This window comes from Haemaphysalis longicornis, unplaced genomic scaffold (assembly GCF_048455015.1).
Source record: "Haemaphysalis longicornis isolate Haplotype H1 unplaced genomic scaffold, Haemaphysalis longicornis Haplotype H1 scaffold_13, whole genome shotgun sequence".
Taxonomy (NCBI): domain Eukaryota; kingdom Metazoa; phylum Arthropoda; class Arachnida; order Ixodida; family Ixodidae; genus Haemaphysalis; species Haemaphysalis longicornis.
In genome coordinates this window covers 9,394,094-9,409,783 of record NW_027526233.1, presented here as the reverse complement: position 1 = coordinate 9,409,783, position 15,690 = coordinate 9,394,094, and positions in this window count along the sequence as shown.

Below are 15,690 nucleotides of genomic sequence, written 5' to 3'. Positions count from 1 at the left end.
ATGGCCAGTTTTTTCGTCTTACTATCGTAAAAACCAACCCAATGAACATTCCACATAAATGGATGCAGGGACTGCAACTTCATACATATTCCCAAAGATTTGCCTGCGGTTTTATTTGCGCTAACTATTGATCGCATGTATGAGAAGTACCAGCGGTTCCAGGTGTTTCGAACTGTTCAGCATATATAAATTTTTTGATCAAGTATCCTCTTAAACCTTGGCCTGAAGGCTGAACCAAGGGACAAGCAGGTTTGTTTTGGAAGCCTCTGCTTCGGTGCGTGACGCGGCGGGACTGTGTTTGCGTCCGTGACGTCCCGTGCCTTAGGTGACTAGATTGCGTCACCGCGGTCGAGCTACGATTACGAGCCGGGCAGTTAGAATTTTCTCCCCGCAATACCCGCACTTTATTTTCCTGCCGCTCATGATGCAACGGCTAATCCTAAATGGTATCTCAAGCAAGTAAGTTCGCTGGTGAGACAAACAAACATGTAACCATTATTTAGAAAAAACCATTGGCTAGCTAAACAACATTTTGGGTAAAACTTTTAAAATGCACAATAAAACCTGAGTTCCTTAAGTAGGGATATAAAGTATACTGCGGGCCCTGAGAAGGGCAGGTACGGTTTTCTCTTTAACAGATAACGAACGTTTTTACACTCCCGCTGGAAATCATGTAATATCAGAAGCAAGTAAAAAAAAAAAGAACTAAAAGTCATTCACACCAAGCTTTGCAAGCACTACTCAGCAATGAATACCTCTCTACTAAAGACTATGACAGAGTAACCTTGGAGATCATTCCAATGCTTTGCGAGAAGACCCGGGCTGAGGAACAGGAGCCCTTTTGTGCGAATTGGAAGGAACAGTGGTTTGAACAGCTAGGGTTTGCGTTCTTTTCTGCGTATATCATTTTGAATGTCCAGGAAGTACTGAAGTATAAAACAAAATAAAACTTATCAAACTTACTTGACCGGCGGAGACTAAGTGGCTTTGTGTTTAAATATTGCCGGCAACAAACAATAACTGCTTTTGCCCGGAACTAAAAGTCGGATTTGGCGGCTAGTTTCTTCTACTTTTGTTTCCAAATAGCAAATTACTCCAAGTATATTCAAATTCAAATACAAATTCTAAAGCCACGATATATGTCCCTTATCACATACACACACACAAATACACCGACGAAGTCGAGAACTACTGCCCGAAGTAGCAACACATCAGCATCCTCCCTAAAGAGCATATATCCATAGGTACAGTATAAAAAGACAGTAGGCTCATTCAGACAACTCTTGAAAAAAAAAAAAACTCAAACTTACTTTCCTAAGTGGCAGTCGAGCAAAGTATAATCGCCATGTCCGCTGAGGAGTAAATATTTTCGGGCGGATATCGGTCGAGCCGAGCATTCACCTAGCGTACTATTCCTTAAGGTCCGAATTTGAGCGAAACTCGGGCAAGGCTGAGCTGTGGTGATAATAATAAGCTGATGGTAATATTTTGGGGCAGGGTTAAAACGCATCAAAAATGCCATTCATGCTATTTATTTGCTTATTATTCAGGAACCATAATCTGTCCAGCGCAGCGCTCCAAGGAAGCGCCACTAGGGCGTGGTGCATCTTTGAGTGCTTTCTCCCGCTCCACTGCTGCACTGGTGGCTATTGGGGTACGCAAATCCAATTACTTCATTTTATGTTACTCTTATATTAGATGCGACGCTCAGAGCATCTCTTGTCGGCGGCCCTGTCCTTCCTGCGTGCGTCCGTTGTTGTCTGCGGCGTGCGTCCGTTGTCCGCAGCCACTCTCCCGCTCTCCTCTCCGATAGCGAACACTCTCTCGCGAGGGGCATTGGATTCGATTGAATTGGCTTGGCTTGGCTTGGCTTGGATTTGGCTTGGATTGGATTAAAGTGGATTGTGTTGGATTGTGTTGCGTCATAGCCGTGGCAGACGCACTGGCGCCGGCGCGTGCCCAGGTGAGAGAGTGTCCGGCCCAGCGCGCTCTCACTCCTCCGATGGGCGGCGCTGTGCGCGGTGCTGCGCATGTGCAGTACTCTCTCTCTCCACGGTTTCCTCTCCTTCGGGCGCGCTGCGCATATATAGTGCCTAGAATATAACCAGTGTGCCGCTCTCCGGCGGCCTTTCGGTCGACGGTTGCTCTCCGCTTGCGCTTGAACCCCCTCAGCGTCGCATCACGCCAGGGTTCCCGCGAGGGGAGGTGGGCGTAATTTTATTAATCTGTATTTCACTAGAAAGTTCATTTTATTTTTTATTCAATGCGTTCATATGAGCATTTTGTTTGGAATTTTTCGCCCTAAGAAGTAGTTTCTGCCGTTGGTGGCACGCAGTGCAATCACGTGACTATGGCCGACTGGCAAAAAAAGAAAGCGGGTGATTAAAGCGCGCCACATTCAAAACAGTTGCTGATCGTATTACGTTATCAAATCCCCCATTTTCCACACAAAATTTCCTCGGCGCGGTCCAGTCTGCTTACGTGCTTTTAAGGCGCAACCCTGACGAGACGTATAGGGTGTATTCGCAGGACCTTGGGCCGCGCGGTGGTGCTATCTGCGCTGCGGCGATGACGCCATATTTGAGGTTGCGCTCCGCCGCGCAGGCAGCGCGTTTCCCGACGCAAAACGTGGTTTGCAGCGTGCTGCTGGCAAGAACGTTCGTGTGTACGGTGCTTTTTCTGCGTGATTCGTGGGTTTGCGAATGCCTCGTCGTAACGAATAGCTAGCGTTGTTCTCGCTTCGAAAATCCGGCATGCGCTGGTCTCCTACAACCGCTGACCCGAAGCAGGCCTCACGACAAAATCAACGCGCCGTGTATTTTTTTACTTCCGCTGTTTCGAAGCGACGGCAAGGGCAGTGCTTGAAGGCTTTCTGTCTTCATTCGACGAATTCCCAAAGAATCTATCGACAGTAAGGCTAATCTGTACCAAATCTGTTGGAGTGCGTTTCATTTAAGTGGGCCCCGGGACGATGGGCGTCGGAGATATCACCTCGAACCTCGTCACATGTTTGAAATATTCGCATGCTTAAAATGTTCACAAATTAAGGTAGCCGGCGTACTTTATGGATGAGGCGAACCATACTGGGCTCCCAGCCTCAACATGGGCTACTTCGAGTGTTGAGGTGCACGCACGCGTACATGCAATATCGCTTCTCAGGTAATTGCGGGCATCCAAATTGATCCAATTCTTCATCGTCGTCTTCGACTGTTCTCTAATGACCAAGCGTGCTACGTGATCAGACACTAAAGATTAACGCTGGACACACAGTTTGACTACTTCAAAAACAGCGCAGAGACTAAAACATTAAATATAGGCAGGGACAAACTAGAGCAGCCTTTGTCACTTGTCTTTGTGGTGCTTTCGAAGTAGCCAAAGCGTGCTCCATCACCTTATTCTGTTTATAATTTCCCCTTCGTCTTTACCGAAAGAAAGACTTGAAAATCATCAGTGGGATCTTTGTCGTCGCCACCATACCGAATTTTATCACGTACTTACCCCGCGATGGTTTCCGCCCAGACCCTGTGCGCCCTCCCACTTCACTGGGAGCTCAAAAGGACGACCTTCGTGCGTTCAACGCACAGAACACTGTCGCCAGAGCACCTCACCGTCTCTCATACTCCTCAAGAAGCGCGCAACATGCCTGGGTGGCACGGTAAAACCAGCTCCTCATCTCACACGCCACCACCACATCAAATATCCTTGCAGCCTTGGGTGAAGAAATTTTATCAACTCGCGCCACGGTCGCTTCAAGCAACGGAGGAAATAAGGAAATCGGCGCAAGGGGTTGACACCGATCGAGATAGCGCGAAATCGCCAAAACAGACCGGTTTATGCACGCCGCTGGCCGCGCCTGTCAAACCATCGAACAGTTGCATTCGTCGCGCGAAATCATAGCGTCTTCAAGCACTGCCCTGGCCTTCGCTTCGAAACAGCAACACCAACAACAATAAAAAAAAACAGCGTACTTGTTTTCGTCATTCGGCGTGTTTCGCGTCTGCGGTTGTAGAAGACGTGAACAGCGCAACCGAAATTTCGCAGCGAAAACAATGCTGGCTACTCGTTACGACCAGGCATTCTCAAACACACGAATAACGCTGAGAAAAACGCCGTCCACCCGAACACTTTGGCGAGCACCACGCCGCAAACAACGTTTCGCGTCGCGAAAGGCGCCCGCGCTGCGGAGTGCAACCTCAAATATGGCGTCGCCGCCGCCGATCAGGTAGCGCCGCCGCGCGGTCCAAGGCCCTGTGAATACACCCTATTAGCAACTTCTTTTATAATTTATTGTACTTGCGCCTTTTTCCTCGCTTTCGTTTCTTTTTCTTTTGGCACGGATTATCTGAAACGTTTTTTTTTTTTTTGCTGTTCCGTGTTTTCATCAGTTTCTTTTCTTTCATTTGCGTCTTAGTGTGCAAGCAGACTGAAATACGCCACAGCCTGCCTAGAATCGGGGTTCTGCGAAGGTGCTGTGCACACACAAAACACAAGTTGGCCTGAATGGGAGTTTTTTGGCTGGAATACGTCTTTTAAACTCCTCACGGCAGGCGGCCTGCTCCCACGTGTGCTAGTATGATGGTGGAAAAACTGCCAGTTTACACCGGGGGCCACAAGCCGTCGTAAATAGGCGCATTTACCACGATTGTACCTCTTCACGAAATGCCGTATCTAGTTGTGAATACTTCGTTTGTCCTAATGGGAGTATTAAAAACTCCCACGCCTCCTTCATCTCGTTCTCATCCTTCTTCACCCCTTCCCCCTCTACGCCTCCTTACAAAATATGCTGCCAGTTGGTCTCGTGTGTCACGTGAGCTCCAGCGTCTCCGAAAATTTATTGTCGATGTGAACTTGCGGCAGCGCGAATGGATGTGAAGTGCTTCCCGACAATCGAAGCTCGTTGCGAACATTGTGGAACCAGCCTACACTGATGTGCGACAGACTGCAACGTCGCCTCCGTGTCAACGACCTTCGTGCCGGCGGAATACGCCAGCGAGCCGACGCAAGGCCTAAATGCAGTTATCGCTGGGAGTGGCTCGTTAAAATCAACGCGGTTGTGCCTCTTCGAGGTGGTTGAAGGTAAAATTATCACGTTTTTTGTTGTACCCAACATTTTGGGAGATTTCTGCCTTTCTAGTGTCAAATAAATTCAGCGTGTATCCCGCGTCACTGCACGAGCGATTCTCAGCCACTGGAGGTGAGCGTTGTGCGTGAAAGACGGCGCCATGCCCGGAACGTCATTGGGGAGGCCGAACGGGGTGTGTGCAATGCGTATTTGCGCTAGTCTCGAGCAGAATAATCACTCATTCACACTCGCGAACAGAATGAAAATTGTCCGAACTCTGAAGGGCTTTTAGGTGTTTTTCTTAGGCTGTGTCTGTGGCTTACTGGCAGGCGAAGGTGAAGTTGGCTGGTCAAACGTCGCAGGGCGGCCCTTTTTCTTGAGAAGTGCGTGTCGTGCCAGCCCAACACCACCTAGACTATGGTGGTGTTGGCCAGCCGCGCCTGCTACGAGGATTGTGACTGTCGCGTGCCAACGGCGAATAATTGCTTTCACTGAAAAGAGAGAAGATCAGGGCCCCGTGCGAGCTCTCCGTACGCTAGGCGCGTGTAACTATAACCAGCAAACGCCATTCGAGGGAGCATCATTCTGTAGAGTCGACGGACGACTGCTTATATAACTTTTTTTGAAGGGGGTGGGGGGGGGGGGGGGGGTGGAGGTGTAGGCGTCACACCGACCGAAATATTTCTTTAACTTTTGGTAAAGATGCAGTGCGGGTGGTAAAACCTGAAGCTCGCTTCCAGAACACTACACGCAAGGAAAAGAGGGAAAGGAAGCATTTTGAGAAATTGGCCCGCAGAGCACTTACGAACAGCAGAGCACTTCGTTTTGACGAACTAGTGAGAGCAGGTGTCTCGGACGGAAGTAAAATTTTGCGTAGCTTTATATAAATATTAAGACATTACGGAAACTCGTACACAAGAGTGACAAGTTCAGCGTCTTTATAGTGCCGTTTCTTTTTTTTTTTTTCAGGTGAGATGCCCAATATGCTTCTGTATTTCTTGCGCAGATTTAAAGCGTTTTCCTATCGCTCTAATACACGTAATGCTGTGGCTTCCTGGGGAACGTGCCAGGAGGTGCGGCAACGTCAGCGTTTGGGGGGCAGGTGCAAGCAAACAGCGCACCGGCGACATGCTGACCTCATTGTTTGCAAATGGCTTAAATTTTTTTCGTTGAGGAGTGTTGTAGTAGATAAAGTTCTTGCCAATATACCTTGTGTTCTCGATGTAGGTGTTTCGTTGATTCAGTGTTTTTATTGTCTTATTAACATGTTCACACGTATATCGTTTTGATGTAATTTCTATGCAATAAATTCACTGTGCAGAAAGCAAACTTTTCACGTTTCCCCATTCAACGTTTGAGGCGAAAAAAAACACTAGAAATTACGTAATCCTCAACGCAAAATGAAAATGCGGCCTGTGCGCTCACTAAGAACTCCCAAATACAGTAATAAATTCCTCTGCAGCGCTTATATGAAGCGCACAAAAACAAAAACAAAAAACTCGAATGCAGGTCAGCACTGCCCCCAACGCGTACCCCTGAAAACTCCCAGTTGGAGAAAACAATACACTCCCGATGGTACCCCTGGAAACTCCTAGTGTAGTGGCAGTAAAATGAAAGTCCCATGTGCTACTGAAAAAATTGCGGAAATAATGGGAGTAAGGCAAAACTCCCATTGCAAGGAGTCTTGAAAACTCCGAATTGGAACCGAGTTATGCAACAAACCATTTACTCCAATTCCGGCTTATTTGTGTTCTGTGTGCACCTGTCCTACTCCCGTGACATCACGTTCAGGCTTCACGCCCTATTCTACAACTGTTACTGTTCGAATCCACAATGTTACGAATTTGCGAACCGGGCACGTTAGTTCCGCAAAGGTAAAAAATTCCGGGCCCATCTCCCAAGTGGCCATGCGTTACGAAGGAAGGAACAGCAAAGAGAAAAACGACTTTTTAGGTTTTTTTGCTTTATTTCATTTTGCTATTCACCGCTTTTGTTCGAAGAAGCTCTCCACAGTGCGGGTTTTTTTTTTTTTCGTTGAGTTCAATCCTCTCACAACCCTCCTTCCTTCGCGCCCTTCCCACTCCCGCGTACCCTCCCTCTGGCGTCACAAGGTTGCTTTAATTCTTAGCTCTCCCCTTTAGTCGATTTCCATGCCCTGCTTCCTACTAAACGACGGTGACGCTGAAAAAAAACCCGTTGAAAGGGGTTAAGATCACCTCTCACAATAGTCACGCGCCATTCATTGTAATGTAGAGAGGATAATGAAAAGATGCTACAGGCTATCAAGCTGTCGGGGTATTTGCCTTGCCAGCATCGACCATGTGGAAGAGGAAGGCAGGATTATGTCCAATTGAGACACGGGGATATGCGCCAAAGACGTGCCAGGGGAAGATGATGAACCCCATAATGTGCATGCGTGAGAAACGAGCAAGGTTATCTCAACGCTCGGACCTGCGTTCCTATCGGCTTCACTCCTGCGAATACACCATCTCAACCGACTATCAGTGCGTCGACTGTCTCCTTGACAGCATATGTAATACGTACAAGCTATCCTATCAGTAACTTTTTCACAAGAAATGCGCGCTGCGCAATCCCTCGAGGGAGGCTGTCCGCCGCGCTGATGATAAACAAAAAAATTCCCCCGCATTTCCCCGAGGGGGAGAATGTGAAAGTGCGAATGCACGGTTGTCGGCCCGCTTGCGGCGCTTGCGCTCGGCCCCCGCAGCCCACCGCCTCGCCGCCTTCTCTTCCATCTCTTCCATCGGGTTTGTAGTATCACGTGTACACCACGCAGTTATCAAGCCGCTATAACGCCGCTGAGTCGCCAACGCACGCCGCTGACGACGTAGTTTGAATGCGATAAAGATATAAGGCACGTCACTACCACTGATATCAGCGTCGCGTCCGTGGCTTGGTCGGTAGAGCGTCGCGCTGCGGCCGCAAAGTCCTCGGATCGAAACCTGGCGCCGGATGCTGTTTCTTTTTTAAATATAGAGGAGCACTGCGGACGCCGAGGCCGCCGACGCCGCCGCCACCGCCGCCGGCGGTGGATGGTTTGGGGTCGCTTATAAAGTGCATTCGCACTTAAAAGCATGGTCATGCAACGCTTCCTTCGAAGCTGCTTTGCGAGCAGACGATAACTGAAGCGCACGCTCCGGCTGCAGACGGATAGACGTGCGGTAGGAACCTGCGGAAGCTATGTCCGCCAAACCAACGCCGCCTGTATTAACATTGCCTGACGCGTCGCGCGCTTTTCACTGGGAAGGGTAGGGACGCTTATATCAGGCACTGATCCGCTATGTGGCGCGTGCCGGCGGACATCTCGCCTTACGTCACTGCTCGCGAGTCGCGAACGCTGCACCCACTTCTACGACGTGTGTCTGTCAGCTTGTCTGTTGGGCTTCAAGGGCCGTTTCGCTTACATCTTAGCCGCGACGGGGCGCTAGTTCTGTGGCGCACTGGGGATCTCGTTCAACGTGTCGCTCGCTTCATACTTGCTGCATTTTTCCAAAGATAAAGACGGAGGCGGACTTAAATAGTGTAAGAACATACTGATTGCCGGGTAGACATATAACTAACAGAAAAACGATACTTTCGGATGGGGCAGCCATTATTTTACTGATATTTTTCTTTCTGGAGTATATAGAGAAGAAAAAATTGCGTGCACGTCTTTTGTTCAGGCGCTCACTTCTACGATTACTTTCCAATAATATCACGTGCTTGTAAACTTCACAAAATTATAGGAAACAAAAGGATAAGCAGCTGGGATCCCGTCACGCTCTCCGGGCGCTTCTACAGTACAGTCCTCAATTTTAGAAGTGCGTACCGATGCGGAGTGCGAACAGCGGGGTCAAAACAATACCTAAATGCGGAGGGGATAGAGGTGTGATGCCCCACTCAGAAAATTTCAGGGCCTGTGATCCGAGTAGATAAGCGCGCAAAGACGGCATCAGCCTGCGGCAGCGCAAGGGATTTTGCTTCGTGACAAAGGAAGTTTTATCAGTGACAGACCAAGACAGACAGGCATGGTGAAAAACAAGAAGGCGTAGGAGCGCCGCCTCTTGAACGCTAAACAAACTTTCCACTTTTTTGCATAGTTTCCGAGAAGCGGCGCTGGCTGGCGGACACGAAAGCACGCTGGAAGGCTACGGAGCGAGGAAGGGTAGGAGAGAGCAACAGGAGAGTGGCTGTTTGGTCATTTTTCGCTCACGCGTTAGGCAATGTTTATACAGGTGGCGTTGGCCAAACCACCTAAAAGAGAGTCGAGGTCTGCAAAACATGTCTCCACTGATTATACTGCGCACACACCCGCTGACAGTCGAGTGGTGATGGTCGATGCTACGGTCGCCACCAACGCTTCTGTAAAAGCAGCCCGCCGCGTAAAACCCTAGCGCACACTACGCTTTCTCCTCGACGGTCATGGAGCTAAAGCCGTTGCTAAGTCATCGCAAGCGGGGGTCTGTCACCAAACGACTCCACAACCAATGCAAACACGTTCCGAGAGAAACAAACGGGCTCGAAATTCCTATTTTGTTTAAAAGACCTGTCGGGGCAGAAATATGTGTGCTAAGGAGACCATATATATACACCACGCCGCACCAGTTGCCACCAGAGGCGTCCCGAGTTCAACTCGAACGTGCAAAACCATGCCCCAATCTTCTCCGAGTTCTAATGTCAGTCAAACACATCCAGCCCCTTCGGGGGCGCGGAGTAACAACCGAAGCCATACCCACCCACTGCGTCCACTTTGTGTGGGCGTAGCGTCGTAGCCACGAAGCCGCCATTTGATGCCCGCTAGCCGTGACAAGATCTTAGCAAAACGAAAAATGAAGTCCCCCTGCCACTGTCAGCCGACGGTGCCACAGTCGCGGGGGTGTACGGTCAAAACTGGAGTTCACTAATATACAAGCCGACAATAGAGGCAAGAACGACACGATGTTCCCATGGGAGCCTTCGTCATACAATGCGAAAGCATAGTCGATGATTAATGACACACCTTCAACGCCTAAAGCGCACTCGCCAATTCCCAAACGCACTCTTCAATTGAGACGGGAGGAGTTCTGATAAGCGCCCGCCGTGCACACCCAAGCAAGCCGTAAACAAAAGCCATATTTGATGGTCGGGAGTGCGGCGCGTTCCATTCGCTACAGTTTGATTACTTGGCTTGCGCTTGCGCAGACATGCACTAGGACTCCCCTCAGGCCACGTTGCAAACATAATTCAGTGGAAGAACAGAACACCGAGAAAACGGACCACCCCTTACCGGGCGTGGTCAACAGCCACGCTGGGGATTTCGAAGTAGCAGTGGGGTTATCTAGTTTATGTTCGAGAATGAGTATTGGAGAGCGCTTTCAGAGGGTGTAGCAGGCAGAAGACAGCACACGCCGTACTTTATCAACGTAAGCGTCCCCAAGACAGCGCGCTGAATATTCAAGGCGTGCTGCGCGCGATTCCAAGGGTTTTGCTCAAGGTGTATCGAATGCTCCACCATCGCCTCGATGGCTCCACTATCGGTGCTTTCATAACCCAAGCCGCTGCAAACTCGGGAGTAGCCGAAACTCGGGCCTTCGAGAATAGCGCCCCTGCTCCCGGTGTGTATTGTGGCCGTGGTGTGTACAATCTCCCAGTGAAAGATACGCGCCCGTTATCTTGGCCAGCCAAGTACTTCGAAGACGACGGCCGAAATGTACGTTCCCCGCGCTCGCGGGGTACAGTCAGCCGTACCAGGACATGCAGGTACCTATCTGGCTTAATGAGGAGGCGGAGGAGGAAAAAACTTTATTCTAACGCTACATTAAGCGTCGAGAATGTCCCGAGCCAGGTTCACCAACGCCAACTGGTCCGAGAGCTGGTCCGAGGCTAGCCAAGTCCGCCACGTTGAAGGAGATGGGTGGGGAAAATGTGGGGATTGAATTGCAATGGGGCAGGCGAAAATGCAGTGTTCTAAATTAGCGTATGGTTCGGGACAATTGGGACATGCTGGTGAGTGTCGGATACGGTAGGGGAAGGAACGAGGAGGTGTAAGGATGGTATTTAACTGTACGCGTCGAAGAATGCGTATTTGCGTGGTCGTTAGAAATTTGTCTGGAACAGGAAGTGTACGAAGAGTTTCTCTTATGTTCTTGTAGTGAAGCTTTATTTCTTGTTTGTAGTGGAGAGTAGTGTCCCACGTCGGTGGATAAGGCCAGGGAATCCCAGGCGCCCGGTGCAGAACTTCGCGGGCGAGGCTATGCACAACCTCATTGCCTGGGATTCCAGCGTGACCAGGAATCCACCTCAGTGTGACAGTGTGGGGACGTAGCTTTGTTAAGGCTTTGCGTAGATCATACTGCAGTTCGTCAGGAATCCTTCCCATGTGAATGGCGCGAATAGCTTGCATTGAATCAGTGTATATGGTACATCCTGAGGGGTTAGGGGGCCGTAATGAGAGGTCCAAAATACTGGTGATTATTGGGAGGGTCTCTAGAGTCGCTGTAGGTGGGGGATTAGTGAAAGGACCAAGGGTGTGTGTCACTACTTCATTGCCACTTGCGATGGAATATGCGGCTGCTCCGACATGCGTCCGTGATGCATCCGTGTAGACTATCGTAGAATCAATTGGATGGACATGATTGACAACGCGAGCACATCGTCTCCCTGTATTGGTATCAGCTGCAACGTTTTTTGGGATGGGAGCTATCCTGAGGTTATCTGGGAGCGGTGCAGGATGGGTGATGACAGGCAAGTCAATAGGCTTGAGAGCAACTTGGTGAAGGATCCAGTGTCCTTGTTTTGTGCTAGAAAGACGCGCCATTTGCCGGTCTTTATGTTGTTGTATAAGATCTCCCAGGGGCAAGTATGTCTGATTCAGCTTCCGAAGACCCGGAGGTGGAGCACCTCCGGTACTCATGGCAATGCAGCATAAGCCAGTCGCGAGCTTGCGAAGTCACCCTGAATAGCTTTCGCTGTCGAGTGCAACATTTAAATTATTACTTACACCGCTCTAATCTGGCCCCGTCGCCGCTACAAGAGCACTTTTCTCTTGTAGACCATGTAACAATTAGCAGCTATATCTGTCAACCTGAAATACATAAAACACATTCAAAGCATGACAGCTGGCTAAGAGATGGTTTCGCTGTGTTTAATATCGCAGGTACAAGCGCCTACTTCGAAATATGCCTTCAATACTAGCAGGCAATATCAAAGCTTCCTTGAATGCTTTGCAGTATAGTAGTTCTCGATTGATTATGAGGTTTAATGCGCCGACGCTACACAGGGGATGACGCGTGGCGTAGCAGAGGGCTCCGGGTAAATTTTGACCACCTGCGGATGTTTAACGAGTGCCGAAATCTCGAACACACGCGCGTTTTTGCTTTTCCCCTCCATCGAAAAAGCGGTCGCCGCGGCCGGGAATCGAACCCGCGTCCTTGGGATCAGCAGCACAACGCCTTAGGCATGGAGGCTCCGCAGCCGGTTAGTTTATTCGTTCTACTGGAGGGTCAATATTACGCTCTTTTATCTCTTCTCTTACGCTGATCCTCTAAATCCCCTCAGACGGTGGAAAAGATCAATCAAACGTCAAAGGAGAGCACTTCTTCCGTATTCGCTGAAACATACTTCGCAGCACCAAATGCCGTAGGTGGGTCTTGCGCTGGCTTTTAAGTAATGCTTTACTAATCTCGTCAAGCGGTTCCTCCGTCGTGGTACATTTGAGCTTCATCTGACTTCAGCTCATCACGTGACTCGGCGGGCAGAGCTCCGCCGACCGAGCTTCGCCGATGGCCGTGTTCACCGCTGCCGCCTCCGCTGCGGGATTTGCACACGCGCTCTCCGTAGCTGGTTCGCGCCTGAATTCGTGACTCGCCTTGTGCATGCGAGCTTGGCTATGAATGGCGAGACTTGGCTTGGGTTGGCGATGAGGGGCCGTGCGTGTCCTCCGAGCGTTGCTCGGGAGCATGAAGCTTTGAGCCGTTGTTTGCAAGCGGGGTCTGACCACACCGCGGATTTCGCCCGGTGAGCCGTAAGGCTCAGAGAACGCCGGAAGCGCAACCACAACCTTACAAAAAGTCCGGCGTTGTACGAAGTGTATAATTACAGCTAAAATAAACGTTAAGAAATGGAAACCAAGTCTTTACATGGCTAAGCCAAGCTTTTGTATTGAGTATCTAGTATTATCTGAAGTAAGCCACAGCCATTTTTTACAAAGCGACAGATAAAAATAAAAGATGTGCATGCCTTTTTGTCATCTTAACTATACCAAACACTTTACAATCGAGTGCATCTTCAACACTTCCGGATTCTCTCGTTATTTCCAGTGGGCGTACGGGGGACGAATAGGTGTAAAGAAAACAATTTACACGCGTTTTACCATTCGTGCGACAGATATACAATAGAAATTACATTAAAAACTCCTGAAAAGCTAATTTTAGCTGTTATATCAGGATGTGCAAGTCCAATGCATTAAGAATTTGGCATTAAGCATGCATTCCTGCATAGCCTTCAATCTGCATTGCGGCTGCCCCGATATTCCGATTCTCACATATTGGCTATCGCTGATTGGAAATTGTACATTGCGTAGCAGTTGACCGTTGTTTGCCTTTTAGGTTTTAAAAGGAATTCATAAAAATGGTGTAAAATATCTACGTTTAGACAAAATAACAATAAACACGAGTAAAAGCATCAGAATACCGCACTTCAAAGTCTTAGAGAGGTTTCATACCGTAGAAAAGCATTTGCGGTGGTATTCGTGGCTAGTCCTCGGAAGTCACGTTGGCAAACCGAGATAGGTGCTTGAAGTAAGTTGAAGATGGAGACAAATATTTATCTGGGCGGGACGAGGTAATGGGAATGACGTTACAGTGAAAACAGGAATACGATAATAGAATACTCCCTAAACGCACCAAAAGCTTGGCGAAGTCGAAAACACCAGCAACTCTGAGTTCAGTTAAAAAAATGCCAGTGAAAGAAAAAACGTCTAACGTGGCCAGGTGATGCTCAGGCGTTGAGAAACCGTGGTTGGCGGACTCTTGGTATCTTAGTACGGGGTATACCACGTCGGACAGTCGACACCGGCGAATACATGCGCTGCGATCCAGCATCTAGTAGACAAGGCTGCCACTGCAGCCTCGCTGGATTTTCGGGCGTCTTCTCGGGGGCCTCGGCAGACAACGGCTACGGCATAGCGGGTGTCTCGCAGGCAGGCTTCGGAAACATGGTTCTTTCGATTCCTCAGTACTGTTTTACCAAATCACGTCCCTTCTTCTTTCAGCGTCACCATTATTGTTTGGACAATTGTGGAGGTCACGTGTAGTGACATCCTTCATGAGACATACCTCACATGGACGATTGTCCACCTTCGATTGTCCATTGTCCACCTTCGGTTGTCCACCTTCGATTGTCCACCTTCGGCCATTTCATGAAAGACGTTAAAATAAAACGAAAAGTTGGTCGCGTTTCAACATCACAAGTGCGTATTAATTAAAATGTGGGAGGCGGGATTACTATACCAGTATATACACTATTTACAAATGAACACTTGACACTGCAGGGGAGGAAGTTCGAAGCACCAACAATATTAGAAAAAGGGCCTGCGACGCTGCAAAACTTCGATAAAATTTGGTGTTGGGCTAGTTAGTACATACTGAAAGGAGGGCTAAACGCAAAAAAAGACGAGGATGGTGACAGTGTGTCTCGTCTGCCAGCGTCGTCTTTTTTTACGCTAAGCCCCCCTTTCCGCGAAACTTGCCCGTGTTCCAAGCTTTAGCCTGCGACAACTCCAGTTTCACCGTTACGGAGTGATGGAGACATCGAAATGCCTGCGCCGCTTAAGAAACTTGGACAATCGGCCAAGTATATAGAAAGGAACTGTAAAATAGGACCGGGCCACTGCAGGTAGAATGCAATTCACTTGACTAGTGCAACTGTTGTGTCTGTATTTTTGATAACTGTGCGAGTGAGCACATGGTGGTTGCGGATGATGTTGCGGATTCCTAATTGGCCGACAACATGGACAGTGACGATGACTGTGGCATGTTTAGACGCATGAGGACTGCGAGGGGCATGCGCTGGTGTTCGGAACTCTGCGCTTGGACCGCCATGCACGGCTTAGCATCGCTCTCTCTACGGCGGCAATAAATGCTCTAGACTCCTCACAAGACCACACAAACTCACTACATCCATTCTAAATTATTTTTCAAACCTATACTTAGTAACATGCACCCACAATTCAACATCATAAGGGCTTCTCAACGCGCACAAGCATTACACAAACAATACCACGACAAACATGACGTCCATTATATCGACTTAGCGGAATTTCGGTGGCATGGTGCCTTCTCAATCGTCTCCCATTGCCCTTCCAATCAGGTCCAGCGCAACTTCCTGACTATTCGCACGGCCAACCCAGCCACGGCGTAAGAGGCGGCAGTAGCATTAGCCCTAATGCAAAAGCCGACCCCTCCTTAGTCATCACCGATTCTAAAATGCCAGTTCAAAATTTCGCCTCCGGCTCAGACACTCAAAATTCTCCAACAAGCAGCTCCAACGTCCTTCGTTGAAATCATCGCAGCTCCGGAGCACACTGGCCTGGAGGGGAATGAAGTTTCCCGCAGTATGGCTCGAGAACCCCCCATCCGATCCTGGCCCAGCTC